At 37.8% G+C, this 20,089-nt stretch overlaps 1 pseudogene; it reads right to left on the minus strand.

Moving 5' to 3' along the window:
• Positions 1 to 7,950: 7,950 nt before the first annotated feature.
• Positions 7,951 to 20,089, minus strand: part of LOC132185170 (glutamate receptor 2.8-like) — a 22,822-nt pseudogene continuing 10,683 nt past the window's right edge.

The following is a 20,089-nucleotide window of genomic DNA, read 5'->3' on the forward strand; positions in this document are numbered from 1 at the left end:
ATAAAAATAAATAAATAAACGAAAATTTTCAATTTTTATATAAAAAATAAAAAAAATCTAAATTTTTTTTAATTTTTTTCTTATAAAATTGATTTTTAAAAAAAAAAAAAAAAAATTGGCCAACGTTTAGATTTTTTTTGTTTTTTTTGTTCGTTTTAGGTTTTTTCTAGAAGTTTTAGTTTTAGTTTTTTTTTTTTTTTTAATTTTACTAAGGGTAATTTCGTCATTGGGGGGAACATTGACAATTTTTGGTAATTTTGGGGGAACATTGTCAATTGAGTGGTAGTTTGAGGGGGTTATGTAGACTTTTCCTAAAAAAATAATAATTTTAAAAATATGAGTATTTTTTTTTATAGACAAGTACTGAAAAATAAGGATAAGCTAAACGGTGCCAGGTATTTCAGTTTAAGAATTAAATGTGATTTTTTCCTTTTATATTTTTATATTTTTTTGTTGAAATTGATCGAGGAGGTTTAGAGTATTCAGACCTAACTATAAAAGATAAAATATAAATGGGTTGTTTTATAAGCCTCTCATTTTTCTTCTCCTTTCTATTCAAAAAAGTCAAAACACTAACAAAAAAACCTCTCATTTTTCTTCATCCTTTACTTAAAAATTTTATAGCGGAAACAATTAATGCATGGTAAATTTTATTTAATATTGCATTATACAATAGTATAATGCATATGCAATTTGAAGAGATTATGCTTACAGCTTGGATACATTCTTCAGATGAGGACTCATGATTATAGAATTATTACGATGTTTGCTAAGCACATGCTAATTAATAAAGAATTATTGTTGTGAACAAGTAATGCCCATTAATAATTTTGTTTAATGTGAGAAAGTCGATTGCTAATAAAGAATATTAAGAAAGATTTGGATTCACTTGAAGATGACCGTCCAACCAAAAACCGGATTATTTTATTACTTTGTTCTCTCTGGCATAAACAACTAGCAAACTCTGAAAGCTTTCCAAAGTCTTCTTTATTCAGATCAACAAAAAGTTGGATTTGTCTTCTACCTCTATGTTTAGAAAATTTGGTCACAATTACATAGGCTTCCTTCGCATTCTAACACGTTGCAAAGAGTAATATCTCGATCCTATATTGGGAAGCTAGATGAGTAGTCCACATAGAGTGGGTGATCATTGTTTACTTACGTACTAAGTGAAATTAGACTTTATGAATTATTTTAAAGAAATTCTAAATTGACTAGGCTTTATAGGTGATAGTACTTGGGAGTCCCCTAATCTCTAAAAGACTAGTTTAATTGTACCAATATTTGACATAAAAAAATGGAAGACAAGCATTACATAAAAAAAATATTCCAATATTTGTCGTTTACCTTGACCAAATCAAACTATATACGTGATTATCGCCGTTTACCTTGGCAGCAAAATCTGAATCATGATATCGTGTGCCACCCTGTATCTGTGGAAAATCAAAATGGAAGTGTCTCATTGTCAATATGCTCGATGGTGACACTCCATGAAATATCTTCTCTTGGCAAGCAACCTATGAAAAAAATATATGTACTTCCGCCAGTGTAATACAGAAGAGTGACTTGAAAGGTTGAATTTGAGAGCCGAGGAACTTGAAAAGTCAATGCCTTGATTGATAAGCTAGGAAGAGAAATATAAAGAACGTTCCTTATTGATATTTGCTTCTTTAAGCTGTGGGGGCTAAAGAAGAAATATAAAAAGAAATATAAAGAGAAATATTTTGTTCCTTATTGATTTTGATATTTTACTACAAGATCAGCTGCTCAAACCTGATTTTGTAGTATACTCCTTTGACTTCTGAAACCTAAGCTTTTACTTTAGCCAGCTTGTTGATGTCCTCTAGATGATCTACACAATAATGCATCTGCTCCTTCAATTAGGGTCTACATCATCAGGACCAAATTTTTGGCATTAAACTAATTTATGATAACAAAATGCACTTCGCATTTTACAGCGTATAAAATATACATTAAAAGCCAAAAAAAAAAAAAAAAACTTTGAAGAAAAGATCTCCCAAACTCCTTGTTAAGGCTATTGGAAACTGCTGTCGCAACTTCTCCTCCACCATAATTTCTTTGTAAAATCCTCCTTGACACGCTCAAGGTAGGCATCTGTCGGCCAAAAGACTCAACCACAACCACATAGTAAGTTGCAATATTCAAAAGATGAAGTTAGCTCCACTGATATTAATGTGGATGCAACAACTGGGGAAGTGACTTCCGCTTGATTGTTGGCAAATAAATGAAGCTCCTTTCCTTGTTCAATACTGGGGAGTCCCCTAATCTCCAGGAAACTATCTGCTGAGCATTGTGGTGTGTTGCTTGAGAAGGTATCTTCTCCCATAAACTCCTGGTTCTCAAAGAAACTCAAGTTTGCTGGCAGACTTTAACTAGTCACATCTGTTCTATATAGTGTGCAGATGTATTGGTCTTGTACTTTTATTCTCCATAAACAGATTATCAATCTTTTAGAACAAAAACTTCACAGATTTCTTTGTTCTACTTCTGATTGTGTCAAATTTGGACTAAAGGTTGGATAGAATTACGTTTGTGTTAGTAAGAGAGAAGGAGGATTGGGGCTCTAGAGGCCAAAGGATTGGAATAAGGCATCCATGTTGAGGCATATTTTGAGTTCGTTTGCTAGGAGTGGTTCATTCGAGGTAGGGGTGTACAAGCAGGCCGATTATTAACCACTAACTACTAATAATGGCTTACAATCGCTAACCACGCATAACCGCTTAGGCCAGTTGTAGTTACTGGCCGATTATAGGAATTTAAGAACCCCATTAATAACCAGGTAACCGGTAACCAGTTTATTATATTACATTATATATATATATATATATATATATATATATATATACACTTAAGACCTAAAAATGTATAGGGTTTCTTTTCTTATTCTTTTCTTCTACAAGCCTCGTCTACTCAGCCTTTGTGATGCCCCAAATTACCAAAGAATGATTTATTGGAATGCAACTATTCACTTGAGCGTATAGAACATTTTTACAACCTTCAAAGAAGTTTCTTATCCCCTAATCAAACCTTCATTTGGAAAATAGCCCTAAAAACCCAACCATAACTTTCTGGCCAAACATTCAGTAGGGGACCACCGAGCGTTCGACCACGTCCTTAGTGCGAACATTCGGCAGGAGACCACACTGAACGTCCGTTGACCACAATTTGACCACTGGGTATTGACCAAACGTTCTATCTACAACCCTAAAACCATTGTTTAATAGTACATCGAACGTTCGGTGACAGTCTGAAAAGCATTTTTAACCTATTGTCCACCTTTGTAGAAGGTAGCACGCATTCCTACCCCTATAAATACCTTCCCTTCGTCCCTAAGGCTCCCCTTACACCTAACATATCAACCCTAGAGTGAGAGTAGATTTTCTTGAGGGGGAAGGAGAAGGTTTTGGGGGTTGTTGCCACCTTCAAGGTAAACAAGGTTTTAAGGGTTGTTGCCACCTTCAAGGTAAACTCTTGTCCATTCACCCAGCATTCATGTTATGTTGTTGTGTTGTTTTTCTTCAAGTTTTAAAGATTCCATGTTATGCTTATGTACCATTTCTCCTTAGATGAAAAAATGGGTTTTCAAATGTTTTAGAAATACTCATTGTTTTCTTTAGTTTTCATAATATCATGTTTCTCTATGTTTGCATGAACTTGCCTAGAGCATAGGGTGTAGTTTGTAGCATGGTAACTTGAGGGTAGAAACCCAAGCATGCATTTTGGCCTCTGCTCGAACGTTCTTTTACTATTCGGGCCGAACTTTCGCCCCCAAGCTCGAATGTTCGCTCCTTGGACACACCGTTCGACCAGAGCCCAGAATGTGTAAAAGTAGGGAATCTTTTAGTTAGACGTATTCAATTAGGACCTTATGTGTAAATCCAGTAGTACTGGGTATAACGATAATCATGTTTCATTATAGCAGAGATTTGGTATGTCGGAGGGCTCAAGCGAGCGTACGAGGTAAGTAAATACTTACGACTGTTTTTCTTAAAAACATGTAATATGTCAACTGACTATGGACACGTATGATATGAGCATATTTACCTTTTCTGTAACATGTTAATTTTCTTAATAATCGATTAATGAGATGTATCATATGACAAGGTATACCAATACGTGCGGCATAACCACCATGGGCTTTCATGCAGTGTAACTTAGTGGGCTACAACAAATCACAATAATAAGGAACGGGATAAATACTTCTAGACCTTAAGACTGTCAAAGATCAAAGAAATCTTCTCAAAACACTAGATCTGATCTAGGGTTTGATGGAAAATAAGGAAGAAACTCAACTCTGAGACTTCTTATTGATAAAAACTCACATATAAACCAAATTTACGTTTTCGGAGGCTATAAGCATGTATTTATAGCCCCAAGACTCCTAAACCTAATAAAACTACGAATTAGAATCAAAATTGTAATCCTATGGTTCTCATCCAGACGGGACAAACTCCCGTTCAGACGGACCCTCCTAAAACTAAAAGGAAAGTGCGTAAAACAATAAAAACTGAAAATAACATATAGCCGTTCGAACTGCTTGCGAACGGGCTACGAATGGACATGCTTTTGACCTAGTAAACATCAGAATTAGCAAACTCTCATGAAACATGACTTTGTAGTTCTTTGAGTTAGCTTGCCAATGCCGTAAAGATTTTTCCATTATGAGGTTTGAAACTATAGATATGGAATTTTTAGTATAACTTGTCAGGTATGAGTTTCTCCCTAATCATCGCTCTTCTTTATGGAATCCTTAGCTTTCTAGTCTACATCATCCTCCTCATGTTGGCGAGAATTCATCCTCGAATTCGTATCCTCAACATTAAAGTTCGTAGGGATTAATGTCCACCCTACATCATTTTCTCCCTATTGTGGAGAATTCATCCTCAAATTCGGCTAGTTCTTACCACGGTCATTCAGGTGCCCTGTCAACTCATTCCATTTGCCCTTCCTCAAAATCAAGACAAGGCAATACCCCACAATAAACGTGATGCTCTTCATCATCGACATACCTTGATGATTGTCATGAAGGCCCCACACACCATGTGGCAATATTTCGGGCTTGTCGTATTTCTCTCGTTCCTTTTCCCTTCCACGTGCCATGAAGATACTCAAGAATGGGTCAGCCGTTATTTCCCTTGTGAATATGTAATTTTGCTCATCCACATAAAACTCATTAGAGTCATGGTGATGAGAATCCGATAATATTTTGTCTACATCAAGGAAATCAACATAACCTACTTTTTCATCACTAAAATTAGACACTTCACCTGTAAGGTCTTCATCAACCTCTTCATAATCTGTGATAACATCTATGGGTTCTTCCTCTTCCAATGTGTTATCTTCCTCAGGGTAAAGGCCGCTAGACATGGGAGAAAACCCATCTTCTTCGTACTCTTCCTCTAGGTCTAATGGCAAAGGTCTTTCATTCGGATCTACCTCACTGACATCATCATCATAGGTTGGTGGGAAATCCCAATCCACGAATCCTTGTGAAGGATCTTCAACATCTTCATGCTTGAACTCTTCATTAAGGAACTCAGATTCCTAAAACTCTTCATCCACAGATTCCCTTTCCTCCTCCACCGAATATGGGTTTGGTTGATGAATTTGAGGTCGCGAATAACAATCAAGTTGGCCTGTCGCGGCATCTCCACCTCCATCCGTACTCTCCGTCGTTGATATTGCACCCTACGAACGATAACCAAGTTACCTTCATCCACAAAGCGTGGAGTTGGGTGACGGTGACGAACTTTAGGACCACCCATGTTGCTCAATCAGGTCGCGATGGTCTCTATCTGTTTCCACAAGATCTCCACCTCATCCTCCATGCATTGCCAACGAATTGCTGATTGATTCATTATCTCTGTCGCCTCCCTAGGCACCTTCTTTTTGTCGGACTTTTCTATCTTTTCTTTTTGGGTATCGAGCTTGACGTCTACGTCCCGTGATATAGCATGGGCTTGTGCTGTTGAAAATTTCTTTTGCACTCTACGCCCTGCATACGGATTTACAGGTTCACCCTCAACGATAAATTTGTCTCCCACCCCCGCGTACCGTGGTCTTGGTTGACAACGACGAACACTCGGACCATCCATGTCAGCAAAGTGATCGGTAGGGACCCCGTGTTGGGTGCATGTACGCTTCTTCTTCCGTTTGGTTAGACCACCAAACCTCTCCTCCATGTGCCGCAAATGAATCGCCGGTTGCTCCTTACGTGCTACCTCCGTGCGCACGTGCACTTTGTTCATGTCTACACAATGGTTGCCCTTCCTATTCATGGAAAGTAACTTGGGTTTTGATACCGACTGATGTAGCGTCACTTAGTGGCCTGTAGTGAATAACAACATTAAGGAAAAAGATAAATACTTCTAGACCTTGAGACTATCAAAGATCTAACAAATCTTCTCAAAATGCTAGAGCCGATCTAGGGTTTGAAGGAAAATAAGGTAGAAACTCAACTCTGAGACTTCTTATTGATAAAACTCACATATAAACCAAATCTACATTTCTGGAGGCTATAAGCATGTATTTATAGCCCCAAAACTCCAAACCTAGTAAAAATGCGAATTAGAATCGGAATTGTAATCCTACGATGCCCATCCGGACGGGATAAACCCCCGTTCAGATGGACCCTCCTAAAACTGAAAGAAAAGTGCATAAAACAATGAAAAACTGAAAATAACATATTCTCGTGCATACGGCTTGCAAACGGGCTGCGAACGGATGTCCTTTTGGACCTAGTAAACATCGAAATTACCAAACTCTCGTGCCACATGACTTTGTAGATCTTTGAGTTAGCTTTCCAACACCATAAAAATTGCTCCAATCCAAGATCTGAAACTCTAGATATGGCTTTTTTAGTAGAACTCGTCAGGTGCGAGTTTCTCCTTAATCATCGCTCTTCTTCATGGAAACCTTAGCTTTCCAATCTACATCAAGCTTACTACATATACTTGATTTTATGGTCAAATGTGTGCGGGTGTGTTATATGAGCCTTGGATCCAATAGTTGTTTCGTGACCGACGCAGTGGTGACGAAATCATCTAAGACTTTTGACGTGCATAAATAAAAACAAATTTTTTTTAATAATTAAAAAAATTAATAACTAAAATGACCCACAACCACTTGTGACCCATTGTGACCAACCGGTGGGTCGAGTGATGGGTCACAAAGGCCACCAGTGACCCACCGACCCTCCAGTGGGTCACTTTGTGACCTATTGCAGGTCACTTGGTGACCCTACGGTGGCTTGTGACCTAGCGATGGGTCATTGTGACCCTAAGTGACCCGCCGGTGGGTCATAGTGGGTCACTTTGTGACTCTCCGGAGGGTCACACAATCAAAGACAAATTATTTAAAATAAAAAGCATAATTTAACTGCTAAAAATTACATTTTTAAACTAAGTAAGAAAAAAAGAAAATCCTGTGAATTTCAGAGATAGCTGATGAGAGAGTTACACATTACTAAGAAGAGAAGAGTAAGAAGATGAAAGTCTAAAATGAACTCTAAAATATTCTAAAGATCGAAGTCTAAAATCTAAGTCCTTAAAAAAGAAAAAAACCTAAGAGGTAATACAAATTTCTGACGTGTAAAAGGGACAGTTTGTACAAAACACCCATGTGGCAGGATTTTTCCTGGCACACTTACTTTCGTCAGAAAATTTAAATTTTGTTGGTATTTTATAAATGTGCCAGCTAAATTAATGTCAGGATTTACAATTCTTTGTAAAGAAGATTTATTTGTAAAAAGATTTATCAACGTTTTATTCCAAACAAATGTTGTATAAAAAGATTTATTTGGAGAGCTACAACTATTTACATACAATACATTTAAAAACCACATTTATAACAATAATAATAATAACATCATATGGCTTTGCCATTGCCATGTTAGACGGAAAATGCAGATATATGAACTGATTTTGTGATCTATTTCTGGCATTCATGGTCCCTCTTGATTTGGGTGGACAATTTGCTCAATATCTCCTGCTGGTTCAGACACTTGCCCCTTGGACTAATGAGATCTGCGTATTCTCGAGAAGGTGTTTCGGGATCTCCTATGACACATGTTGAATCGCTTGATGGGATTGGTGGGCAGTTAGCATTTGGTGGGAGTTCACTTGCGCCTATAACGTGAACACCGTCAATCCCACTTCTGTCTCCAAGAGCTCTCCTTCTAAAAGTATGCGAGCTAAGGTCTTTTCTGTTAAAGATTCTCAATGTATGCTGAATTCTTCTCCCTAATGATCCTTTTCTATCCAAAGGCATCAAGATTTGCCACCTCTCATTGTAAAGGAACATGACCAAGGAGACGATGAGGGCTAATAAGGAAGCAACACCGGCAATGAGGAATAGGCCCCAAAAGCTTGCGAGGCTGAGACTATTAGAAGAAACTTGGGTGTTGGAATCTAGACAATTGGTTTCCATCCCAAGCCATGCCTTTTCAATCTCTTTCATTTTCTCTCCCTCGGTCACATTTAAGATTGCCCTAGAAACATCAGCAACAAGAGGGGAACCTCTTGGGAAGGCCAGCAAGTCATATAAATAAAAAAGAATATGCATGATAAACTACATGCATGCATACATGTATACAGAAACACACAAACATAAGAAATGAGAGCTTACAAAGCCAAAGCCATCAGTTTTGTATATTGATGCAACCATGGTATATTTTGAGCAATATTGTCCCAAAAAAAGCTTCATGTATGGGATTTCATCAAAAGCAGCAGCTATACCGCCATTTGCACTTCCATTGGATAAAAGTTCATCACATTGATCTGTAGAATTATATTGCCAAAGCTTACTTGTGTCGAAGTTCATTTCTTTTAGGATTCCAAAAACAAAAGAACCTTCTTGGTATCCGACATACTCTGGATTCTTAATAAGCTGTTTGAAATCAGTAACAGTTGGTTGCAGTTGTTGAACTGTTAAGAGTGACATCAAACTCGCAGTATAGCTTTGAGTGAGTATGAGCACCACAAAAACCCATACAATCACCACAAACTAGCACAGTTGCTTAACACTGACTCCCCTGTCATTTAAGCTCAAAAGGGTTTTAGGAAAGAACATAATTGCATTTCAAACACAAGTAATCCAAGCATCTTTTGAGTTTTGTAAACCAATGTTAAGATAAGTTATATAATGGCATTAAGTTTTATATGTATGTATAATGTTATTCCACTTAAAAGTTCTGATATATTACATCATTGCTGAAAGTGAGTTCATAAAGAAACTTACTAGCACTACATGAAATATGAGAGTATTCCATTTGTTAACTTACATAAAATTAGTGCGTGAAAAACATAGCTCAAGAAAAAGTGTAAAATCTAGGACATAATTGGTGTTGTATGTATGTGTGGGTGAGTGGTGTGTGTGTGAGAGTGAGAGAGAGAGAGAGAGAGAAAGTGTGTGTTGTGTGTCAACTGTGAGTATTGTGTACATCATTACTCAACAGGGAAAGGGTTTTGTGTTATAGCTTAAGAAAGAAAAAATGTGTGCTCGTTAAGATGTTTTTTTGTGATACACTTGTATCATCCTTTTGTACTAATGAACTTTTAACATAAATTTCATATTTTATTGTGTTATCCTTTGCTTGTCTTTATATGTTTGATTCCAAAATTTGGTATTAGGGCTAAACAGTATAGTTAGTGATTGTGAAGCTAAGCGATCACAGACCATTCAAATGCACCACATGAAGAGATGCTTTTCATGCACAATCTAGGATTGTGAATCTTGTTCGTTTTGACCAAGTTTACATTGGAGTATATAGGATTACTCTAAGTTACAATGACAAATCTCCAATTTTTGGCTACAATGGAGAAGCTTAATAATTATAATTATAGCATGTCGCAAACATGCATGAAGTCATATTTGTAGGGGCACTATCTTTATGAAATTATTTGTTATAGTGACACTATACACCTCCTACAAATCATGTCAACGGACTTCAAAAGTGAATGATTAAAGCTAGTAAATTTCTACTTACGATTAAGATAACAATTACAAATGAGATGTTGATGCAAATTCAAAAGGCGATCACATATAAACAAACATGGGATATACTAAGTCACTCGTTTTTCAAAGAAAAATTATATGCAACTTCAACTTCTGAAGAGGGATTTAATATTCACAGCCCAATAAGAGCTCACAATTAATTAATATTATACAAACATGAAATATCTTTGTTGTGAAATATTTGACTTAGATCCTATTATTGTTGTGCAAAAATCTACCTAAATTAATAGGTGAATAATTGTACGTTCTACCTGCAAGTGCACAAAGTCAACATAGTAGTATATAGTACAAGTACAGGATCATTCACACGAGGATTGCTGAATTTATATTTAAAAATAGATTCCTTGAATTTATATTTAAAAATAGATTCCTTAACCAAAAGCAAACAAAGATTGATTTTTGAAGTGATGATAATAAAGGGTAGGGCTTTGATATCCACCACTAATTATATTTAGCTAATATAACAATATGTCAATGCTTTGATCAGGTTATCCATATCTAATGTTTGTCAACCTTAGGGCATGGCGTATACTCCTAAAGCTATAGATTTCTCTAAGCAACAAGTTAGGCATGGCATCTACTCTAACTCTTTTCATTCCTAAGGGATTTAGCATGATTTATACTAAGTTGTTCCTTAGGAAAGCATATGTTCTATGAAAATCGACAAACACACGAGGCCTAGGGCATGGCATATACTCCCGGTTCCCCATGTTGATTAACCCAAGAACCCGGCGTGGATTTCTTTTGTTACTTATGTTAAACCCAGAACTCAGCCATCCAAATTGATTTAACTAACTAGTCCATACCACTTGCATATGTTGATCAGGCACACACATATGAGGAATTCATGCAAGCAGGTATTAATCAAGTTAACTAGATCATCACAAAGGCGCCAATATTGAAATATTAACAAAACATAACTAGGGCTTCAATCAAGCCCTACCAATTAAATTAGCCACACATAAAGTTGATGTTAAACATCTTCATAAAATAAAATAAAAGAAAGGAAAAGAATAAACCCGAGACTTAAACTTGAAGAGCTCCTATTCTTCTCCTCTAAGCGTATCTATTCTAGAGGCTTAAGGGTCTATTTATAGGCTTTAGAAGTCCTAAACAAAGTAGTAAACCAAGGGAATTCGTAGGGTTTTGAGACCTATTATAAATTGGAATTTGAAGACCCTAATATGGAAATATTGTCAATCCAGCCACTACTTGATAAGTCTCCTGTGTACGGGTGCGCTCGATCGCAGCCCTTGTTCGCTCGATCGCAGGTCTGCGATCGAGCCTTCTTCTGTCATGCGCTCGATCGCTCCTGGCTTGGTTCGTGCGGTGTCTTCTCTGGTACTGCGCCCGATCGCAGGTACCCTACGATTGATCGCAGTGTCAAGGAGCTCCAATTTCTCCATCTTCTCTTTTTGAGCCCAAATCACCTAGTTTTACTTCATTTTCTTTCAAAAGCCTGTAAAAGTATGAAAAACACAAAAAGGAATTAAAACGGCCTAATTAAGTAAAACCAAAGGAATAAAATATGCAAGTTAAGGGCTAAAAATATGAGTATTTTAGCACTTATCACACCCCTAAACTTACATATTGCTTCTCCCTTAACAATACAAAATTACAAACAAGAATGGAAAAACAGAAAACAAGAGATAAATCCATCTTTCGTGGGATGTACGATTGCATTTAGCGTATGCAACAAGCCTTTTAAACCACTAGGAATTCCCTAGTGGACGAGTGAAGTCTCGTGAGGGTTTTCCAGAAATGTTACCCACAAACATTATGCAAGAGTTCATGTTATTCCCAAAAGTTTAAGCATCACTTCAAGATCATGATTTTCATTCATTAGCAAGCTTAAAAAGATGAACTCCATCTTCACAATGACTTAGAATCTCAAAGTACAATTACTTACGAAGGACATGCTAAATCATCACAAGTTCAAAAATTGTGTACAGTGAACTAGTACAAAATTATGAGGCTTCAAAATCTTTCCAATATGCAATGTCGCCTTATCTCAGAATTCACTGAAATTCCTATTAGAATGACAACAATGGCATATTTCTTTTCTTCTCTTTTTTTTTTTTTTTTTTGGTCAGGTTGTGCAATGTTGGTTCCCTTAAGCTTTCTAATTGACCCTTGTAATGAGTGTTAAGTCAATGACTCCCAAACCAAGTGGTTTTAGGGCATTAGGTGTAGAGACACTCCTAAGGACCTACTAACTCGAGTCAAAAAGGCTACAAAACCAACTAACCATGACATTGATCAAATCCAAATTTTTCACCTTTTGACGTGAACACTCAATGCTTTGAGGCAAGAGGCCCAGTTACTCAGTGAAAAGCTTTCAATGATCATTTATTTATTCTTTTTTTTTTTTTCTATCACTATATATGCCACGGTATCATCCAATCAGTCATCCAATTTCATCCAAGATGCAGAAACACACATATCAGACCTCATGTCATACCTCACAAATTATGTGCTAATGTGCTTGTGTGATCAAATCAGACATGTGATTTTTCAACTATCCTAAACAAGTAATCAACCAACAGATTCACTCATCAGATCATGTGTTCAAAATTTTAAGCTTACTGATGAATTCAAGCCACAATTCCTTCAGATCAACCTAAAATTTTAGGATCAACATGAACATGCAAAAAAAAAAAATTATTTTTTATTTTTTTATTTTTATTTATTTTTATTTTAAAAAAACATAAACAAATAACTCACAAAACAAATAACATGAAATTGGTACAAAGTGTGTGTAAACATGTGTGCCCATACCCCCAAACTTAAATGACACATTGTCCCCAATGTGTCTAAGGAAATAATGTACCCGGGAGATGGTCGACATAGTTTTGGAAAGCATGGCTCAAAGCATACCCCCAAACTTGATTTGAAGCACACTTGTCCCTGCAAAATAGAAAACACACAAACAAGTAAAAAGGAACAAAACTTAAAACGAAATAAAATTTGAACAGAACAAAATAAAAAAAAAATAACTATGGGATGCTGCCGAGTACGCTCGAGCACGCACGAGCGCACATGTTGTGCGTTCGATCGCACTAACAGAGTGCGGTAGTCTAATATATGGAGACCTGCACTCGATCGCATGTATGGTGCGATCGATCGCAGTAACAGAATGGAAAAGAAACGACATAACACAAAAATTACTAACACAACAAAATATAAATCAAATAAAGCAAACATAAAATAAAAGGATATGCTATGGGGTGCCTCCCATGAGCGCTAAGTTTTGCGTCTTCAGCCAAATGATGGTCCCCTCTCAGTGTTGCCTAGAAGTGGATGCTCCAGATGGTGGTGGTAATCGGTTGAGGATGGACCGCATCAATTCTTCTAGGGCAGCTAAGCGTTTGTCCATGGCAACCTTATCTTCCCTAGCCTCCATTCTTTGATCAGCTAGCTCTCTCTGAAGACCGTCCATTTGTTCACAAGGGGATCGGTGTTGGATGGCTCAAACGTTAATTGAGGTCTCCTACTCATCTTCATCTACTGGCTCAGCTGTCGGTTCATCTTCAGTCATTGGCTCGACCTCATCTGCCTCTTCCTCTTCCTCTGAAGGTGCCCAGGGCATATGGGAGCAGCACTTGTTCCATTGGCGAATGCCAAATAATGGAGTAGTGGTGACTGGCTCATCAGCTCCGGTGCCCTTAATGCCTTTTTTTCGCAGAATGTATGTGATCAAATAGGGGAAAGGCAATCCCCATGAATGTGTGGGCTCGGCTCCCCCAATGTGCACTCCATTCCAAAATTTATGGATTTGGTTCCAAATGATGTCGGGAATGGAGTACCATGCATCCTTGTGAAAGGCGTTGAGAGTTTGAAGGAATTGATCACTCCTTTGAGTTTTGTGTCCCAAGGGGAAAGCATTTCGGTGTAGGATGGAATCCACAAACCACAACCTTCGAGGTAGCTTGGACCGGCTGCCAACATTGCGGTGGACATCCGCATAAAGTCCTTGACACATATCTTCAATGATTTCCACCACAAAATATCGGGGGGTTGCTCTGTAAGATTTGCAATTTCTGGAGGATGCTCATCATTGCACTGCAAGGCTGTGACTATGTCGGCTCTCGTCCCATGAACAATTTGCCCTCGTACTTTTGAGGAGAGAGCGGTCAAGTTGTCACAGTCATGGGAAAGCTTGGCGTAGAATTCAACGACCAGCTTTCGGTAGGTGGTAGAGGTGACCGGTTTAAAGAGCTTCTTGAGACCCCTTCGCTTAAACTCGGCGACCGCCCATTGAGTCGCCTCATTGTGTTGAAAGTCTTCTTGGATGGCGAAGGTTGTTTCAAACAGCAGCTCTCGCACCTCAAAAGTGGGTGGAGGAGAAATGGCTTGGGCCTTGGATCCCTTGGATGATGAAGCACGGGCTCTAGGCATTGTGAGCTCGACTGGGGACTTTTGTTGTACAGGTGGTGTGCACTTCTGATGACCACCAAGACAACTACGGCCAAGGATGCTCCAAACTCCCTTCAAATACACAACAATCCAACACAGAGGCAATGTGGGTGGATAAGCACCCACAATTGCAAGAAAAATTGAAAAAAATTTGGAGGTTGGATGAGTGTTCAGAGATATTGAGGGTTGGGTGAGAATGGGATGTATGAAGTGGTTTTTTGGTGAAAGATGATGGTAGGTGGCCGAAGAAGGGTCTTAGATGGTGGTGGTGTAGTGGATTTGGTGAAAACTAAGTGAAAAATGGGAGGAGGATGAGTTGCCGGAGGTGGGGGTTAGAGAGCCATGGGGAAAAAGTGACATAAATAGGTCGTATGCCCTCTTATCCGAGTGCGCTCGATCGCACTCTTGGTGCGCTTGATCGCATTCGGCCAGCGATGTGTGTGTGTGGGTCATGTGCACTCGATCGCACCTATAGTGCGCTCGATCGCACTGACAGAATGTGTCGAGCCACCTTTCGGTTACTGCACTCGATTGCATACCTGTTGCGATCGATCGTAGTAACAGGATGACAAATTTTTTTTTTTTTTTTTTTTGAAATATTAAATAAAAGTAAAGCAAGGGTTAAAAAAAATGAAGCATCAAGGATAATTGAAATATATGTGAAGTAAAGAAAGTGAGATGAAGAAGATAAGAGTGAAAATGTTACTGCACTCAGTGGCTTCAGTACCACTGTGTTGAGTAGATGCGCTTAAGGGTTGTGCCTGCTCAACCGCGTCTACTTGTGATTGTAATGCTCCTAGTGTGAAGAGCTGCACATGAGCTCAGAATTTGGCTCAAGTGCTCTTGTAGGAGTAGGACCTCTCAGAACTGTTGTGGCCTTCAGCTGCTGGTGATTTTCAGGGTTAGGTACTGTTTGAGCTGGAAATTCTCCCTGCTTCCTCTCACTCAGCTCTTTTGCCATTTGAGCCATTTGCACTTCCAACTTTTGTATGGCTTGTTCAATCTTTGTATTGACATGTTTTTGATCAGCCATGAACTACTATTGTGAAGTCACCAGGTTGTGTATCAGATTCTCCAATTGGTTCATCTTTGGCTCTTGAGTTGGTTGGCTTGCTTGTTGAGGCCCTTTTTGCTGTCCTTGATTATTGCTCCAGGAGAAATTTAGATGGTTGCGCCATCTGGGATTGTAAGTATTGGAGTATGGGTTGTTCTTGTGGGGATAATTGTTTTGTCCCACAAAATTCACCTCTTCTTGCTCTGTAAAAAGAGATAAAGGACACTTCTAAGTGGTGTGATCTAGATGGGAACAAATAGCACATACCTGGATTGGTGTGTCCTGTTGCAGAGGTGAGATTTTCTGAACAGTCATGGCCTTGACGAGCATATCCAATTTCTTTTCTACCGCAGCCAACTGATTGGTTGATCCCCCACTGTGGTTTACTTCATACATGCCTTTGCTTTTGATTCCCCTCCTTCCTCTTGAACAGAATTGCTGTGAATGCTCACTCAACGTCTCAAAAAGTTTCACCGCTTCCTCACTACTCTTCTCCATAAGTGTTTCTCCACAAGCTGAATCAACCATCCCTTTGTTAGTATCATCTAATCCTTCATAGAAAATTTGTACCTGCTCATCATGAGGGATGTTGTGGTGTGGGCACTTTAAAAGTAAGGAATTGAAGTGGTCCCAGGCCTCAAAGAACAAATCTCCATCTCGCTGTTGGAACAATTGAAGTTCCCTTTTAAGTTCTTTTGTCTTCTGGGCTGGAAAAAACCTCTTCAGAAACTTGGTGGTCAATTCTTCCCAAGTATGAATGGATTCTGCAGGCAAGGAATTGTACCACAGTTTAGCATTATCTTTCAAGGAAAAGGGAAAGAGGACTAACCTGAGTCTCTCTGGAGTTAGGCCTTGAACATGCTGCAACTTGCGTAAGTCAAAGAATTCCTTAAGATGCAAGTTGGGATCCTCAGTAGCTGTGCCTCTTAAATGAGTCAATGCGTTTAGGATTTGGGGAGAGATATAATAGCTGCCATCCACCTCTGGTTGATATGCTATGCAAGAGGGTTGATGGAGGTTTGTTGGCATATATGCCTGCTACATTGGTCTCTTCACCCGTGGTGGATTTGCTTCTAAGGGTCTTGGCCCATTTGGATTTTCTTGCAAATCTTCCATTTCAACTTCTTCTTCTTCTTTGTCTCTAGGTCGTTGTCGAATTGTCCGCTCAATTTCAGGATCGAGAGGAAGAACGGTTGAGGCTTGAGATCAACGACCTTGCATGAACTGGATTACTTCTTCAGTAAGGCAGCTTCAGTACTGCCTGGTCCGAATGCTCCCTGGAACTGCGCTCGATCATAGGTTGGTGCGCTCGATCGCACTGCGCTTGATCGCACTTGGCTAACGATTGATCGCACTTGGCTAACGATTGATCGCAATCATAGAATGCCAATCCGCAACCTGAAATAGAAAACAGAAGAGTTAAGGAAAACAAGAAATTCTTTTTGATTGATTTTTTTTTTCTTTTTTAACACTGAATTAAAATTTGAAAGATAAAAATAACAAAACTAAAGGAAAATAATTTTTCAACAAAATTCGCTGCAATCCCCGGCAACGGCGCCAAAAACTTGTTTTGCAAAAATCTACCTAAATTAATATGTGAATAATTGTACGTTTTACCTGCAAGTGCACAAAGTCAACATAGTAGTATATGGTGCAAGTACAGGATCATTCCCACGAGGATTGCAGAATTTATATTTAAAAATAAATTCCTTAAGAAAAAGTAAACAAAGATTAATTTTTGAAGTGATGATACTAAAGGGTAGGGCTTTGATATCCACCACTAATTATATTTAGCTAATATAACAATATGTCAATGCTTTGATCAGGTTATGCATATCTAATATTTGTCAACCTTAGGGCATGGCGTATACTCCTAAAGCTAAAGATTCTCTTAAGCAACAAGTTAGGCATGGCATCTACTCTAACTCTTTTCATTCCTAAGGGATTTACCATGATTTATACTAAGTTGTTCCTTAGGAAAGCATATGTTCTATGGAAATCGACAAACACACGAGGCTTAGGGTATGGCATATACTTCCGATTCCCCATGTTGATTAACCCAAGAACCCGGCGTAGATTTCTTTTGTTACTTATGTTAAACCCAGGACTCGGTCATCCAAATTGATTTAACTAACTAGTCCATACTACACGCATATGTTGATCAGGCACACACATATGAGAAATTCATGCAAGAAGGTATTAATCAAGTTAAATAGCACAACAAGATCATCACAAAGGCGCCAATATTGAAATAGTAATAAAACATAACTAGGGCTTCAATCAAGCCCTACTAATTAAATTAGCTACACATAAAGTTGAAGTTAAACATCTTCATAAAATAAAATAAAATAAAGGAAAAGAATAAACCCAAGACTTGAACTTAAAAAGCTCCTATTCTTCTCCTCTAAGCGTATCTATTCTAGAGGCTTAAGGATCTATTTATAAGCTTCAGAAGTCTTAGACAAAGTAGTAAACCTAGGAAATTCGTAGGGTTTTGAGACCTATTACAAATAGGAATTGGAAAACCCTAATATGGAAATATTGACAATCCAGCCGCCACTTGATAAGTCTCCTGCGGATGGGTGCGCTCGATCGCAGCCCGTGTGCGCTCGATCGCAAGTCTGCGATCGAGCCTTCTTCTGTCATGCGCTCGATCGCTCCTGGCTTGGTTCATGTGGTGCCTTCTCTGATACTGCGCTCGATCACAAGTACCTTGCGATTGATCGCAATGTCAAGGAGCTCCAATTTCTCCATCTTCTCTTTTTGAGCCCAAATCACCTAGTTTTACTTCATTTTCTTCCGAAAGCCTGTAAAAGTATGAAAAACACAAAAAGGAATTAAAACGGCCTAATTAAGTAAAACCAAAGGAATAAAATATGCAAGTTAAAGGTTGAAAATATGAATATTTTAGCACTTATCAATTATTACAATTAATGAAAAGGTATTAGAATGATTATCATCCATGGGTTGTCCCAAATATCGACTTATAACAGTTGTTCAAGGTTGGCCAACCGTTCTCTTGAGGAGATGAAAAATTTATTAGCCAACCAAAAAACATTGGCCAAGCAGTTGGTTGGGTCTCACTGAAGAATGAGGAAGAGACTTTTTGGCGGTACCAAGATCGGACAAGATAGAGAAAGGAGATGCGCCATATTAAGAAATAAAAAGATGTGGAAAAAGGTTAGCAAGTGAGTTCTCAATCAGGGGGAACTAAAAATAGTTGGCAAAAAGATGGTCAACATTCAATGAAAACTAAATGTCTGAATCAAATTATTAAATGCTTTAACTATGGTCGAAAAGGACACTATCCTTGAGACTATCAGCTGGAAAAAAAAAAATAGCATAAGGAAATTTGGTGACATCAAATTAGCACCAAAACATGAATTATAATGAAGCTTAACGGGATTTTCAAGCGCCCTTAGTCATAACGAATTTTGAGGATAAATTTTCTCACAAAAAAAGTTGATTTCAACTAGAAGCTATCAAATAACAATTTATTATCAAATAACAATTTATTATCAATAAAATAGCACAAAGTTTTGTTGTAGTTAAGTTAGAGGAAACACCATTGGCAGTGACCAAAACCAAGTAATCAGTTATGATGAATATTATATCATTGGGTTTGAGGTGAACTCCAATCACATGAGTAAAACTAAATTGGGGAACCAAAGAATAACATGCAACCATGACTTAAAACCCTAGAAAGACATATATCATTAATTCGTGAAATGGAGCAAGAGTCAAAGATAAAAAATAAAATAAAAAATAAAAAGAGAATAGCCTATGAAAGATTGGTGTGCATAGAATACTAGATGTACTTTCACTACAAAAAAAAGGCCATTTTTTGACGTGGCAAACAGTCCCATTTTTTTGCCACGTCAGTAAATGTTGACGTGCCAAAACTGGCACGTCAACAAATTTTTTTTTGACGTGTTCACTTTGACACGTCAATATTTATTGACGTGTTACATTCAACACGTCAGGAAATTTAAATTCAATTTTTTTTTTTTTTAATATATCAGGTTTCTGACGTGCTAAAAATGGCACGTCAGAAATTACTGACGTGCCATTTTTAGCACATCAGCAATCTATAAAAAATATATTTATATTATATATATTTCAATTTTTTTTTTTTTACAGCTTCCTGACGTTTTGAAACTAGCACGTCATAAATTCCGGCAGTGCTAGTTCCGGCCGCGGCGAGTAAAATTAAAATGAAGAAGATAGCTAGAAGCTAGCGTGCAGAGAGAGAAGGAAAAAAAAATTGCAAGGTACTGTACGTGCACACTACGGTGTGTTGAAACTTGGGGGAGGAAAAAGAAAAGGAAAAAAAAAAATTAGAAGAATAGAAGCCTATGTGCAGAGAGAGAAAAAAAAAAGGGAGAGAAGAAGAATGAATTAATTAAGAAAGGGAGAGAAGAAGAATAATGAAGACAAAAATAAAAAAATAAAATAAAAGAAATCCCGACGTGCCATATTTGGCACGTCAGGAATTTCTTTTAAATATATATATATTATATGTTTCAGAAATAAATAAATAAATATATATTTTTTATATTAGGTTTATTTATATTATATATATTC

Source organism: Corylus avellana, chromosome ca6 (assembly GCF_901000735.1).
Source record: "Corylus avellana chromosome ca6, CavTom2PMs-1.0".
Classification (NCBI taxonomy): domain Eukaryota; kingdom Viridiplantae; phylum Streptophyta; class Magnoliopsida; order Fagales; family Betulaceae; genus Corylus; species Corylus avellana.